Raw genomic sequence first — 2,281 nt, forward strand, 5'->3', positions numbered from 1 at the left:
CCTCCCAAAGTGCTGGGATTACAGATGTGAGCCACTGCGCCTGGCTATCCAATCTACATTTTTATTATAGTCACCCACCTGAATAATGACTTAAATCCTGCAGCTATTTGGTTTCAAGCTTTAAATTCATCTGGTACTCCAATAGCATCTAAATAAACGTTGGGATCAAAAAACTCATGGGAACACTTCTTGTACTGTGATGCCTGGTTGTTAATTTTTTTGGTGAATGAAATGCCAGGGTGAAAGAGATAGCCAACTGAATTAGAGCACAAGTACCACTCCAGTTATTCGGCAGAGTATCCCACAAAGGTCCATCACAATACCATCATACATCTGCTCGGGGATGGATAAGGGCGGACTGATGGGTTAGCTCTTGGAAGTGCTTGACCTCACTGCATCCTGTGAGGTTTCCAAGGAAAGCCAAGTTTTCTCCCTGTTGTGAGAGACACGAAGCAAATTTGGTCCCCGAAGATGGAGGCTGAATGGCCTTTGGGGGCTGACCTGCAGGGTGCTGAACCTCAGGGAATAGCAGAGAAAGTCTTTGACATGATTTATTACCCCAGGCTGTGGGGTCTTGGAGCAGAGCTACCATGCAGTCCATATTTGGTCTATTACAAGGCCATTTCGTGGAAAGAGGACAATTTGGGCCTCTGGTCTACCCTGCGCCCAAGCATAACAATCACTCTTATTTTGAGTGTGGATGGAATATTTAATCCATTCCAGCCAGGCATTTGCATCCTGAGAACCTGTTTCAGTGGCTAGAGTTTGCCTCAGGTCTTTTACTTCTACTATAGCTACTTTGATTTTGTCACTGGATATAGATGGGGTGATGGTTTGAGGAAGATGTGATGGAGAGGTGGAAGGGGCAATAAAGCAGATTTCAAAAATTCCCCTAGGATCCTTTCCTGAGATGTTGGCCCCTATGCCATAAATATGACTTAATGAAGGGGAAGAGTTTTGGGATGTTACAATAGTAATAGTAAGCTGAATAGATTACATTGGTTATATGGACAATTAGAAGAGGCAATCCCTTTTGTAAAATGGATATACGGCTTTAAGGACTGACAAAGACTGGTGGGAGCAGTCCAGCCTGGACCTTTGGTATTCCATAGGACATTAGACCAAGTATAGCATAGGGAATCTGTTTTTTTTTTGTTTTGTTTTGTTTTTTTTTTTTGAGACGGAGTCTCGCCCTCTCGCCCAGGCTGGAGTGCAGTGGCGCAATCTCGGCTCACTGCAAGCTGCGCCTCCCTGGTTCATGCCATTCTCCTGCCTCAGCCTCTCCGAGTAGCTGGGACTGCAGGCACCCGCCACCACGCCCAGCTAATTTTTTTGTATTTTTAGTAGAGACGGGGTTTCACCGTGGTCTCGATCTCCTAACCTCATGAACCGCCTGCCTCGGCCTCCCAAAGTGCTGGGATTACAAACGTGAGCCACCATGCCCGGCCCATAGGGACTCTGTTTTAAGGGGAAAAGAGTCCCATTCCCACCAGTTAATACAACTACTATTTTTGGAGTTTTCAGGATCTTTACAAGAATTTGCTATATCTTTCCAATCTGAGGAAGTCCAAGAGGGACAAAGATATTTATCTGAAGCAGTAAGCTGTCTTTGGTCCTGTAAATTTCCACAAGGCATGACTAGACAAGCATCAAAGGTAATAATTTTGGGCAAACTTGATCTAGTTACATTAATGATGAGATGGGGGCAGTTACGGGGAAGAAAAGAAGAAAAAGAGATAGATAAAGTTTCTCTTTTTATTGTTACTCTGGTGGGATTTGACGGAATAACGGTCCGTGTCTCCGGAGAAGGTGAAGCATTCTTGACTCGAATATAATGGGTCCACCCTTTTTCAGTGGTCCAAACTGCTGTTTCAGTTGTTGTGAGCACCAGATAGGGTCCTTCCCAGGTAGGCTCAAGATTTCCCTCTTTTCAGCCTTTGATAAGGACGTGATCTCCGGGTTGATATTGGTGGGCCAGGAATTCAAGGAGTGGAGTCAGTGCTAGGAGACCTTGAGTCCTGAGGGAAGGAAGAGTGGAAGACAGACCAAATACATAATGTCTAAGGAAACGATCTTTTGTTTCGATCATAGGAAGGTCAGTAGTAGTGTTTAGATAAGGTAACCCATAAAGCATTTCATAAGGAGACAGGCCAAGATCCCTCCGAGGGGAAGTTTGGATTCTTAGTAAAGCAATGGGAAGAGATTTTGTCCATGGTAGCTGAGTTTCTAAAATTGATTTGGTTAGATGACTCTTTAAAGTTTGATTCATTCTTTCTACTCT

Source organism: Hylobates moloch, unplaced genomic scaffold, assembly GCF_009828535.3.
Source record: "Hylobates moloch isolate HMO894 unplaced genomic scaffold, HMol_V3 SCAFFOLD_20, whole genome shotgun sequence".
Classification (NCBI taxonomy): Eukaryota; Metazoa; Chordata; class Mammalia; order Primates; family Hylobatidae; genus Hylobates; species Hylobates moloch.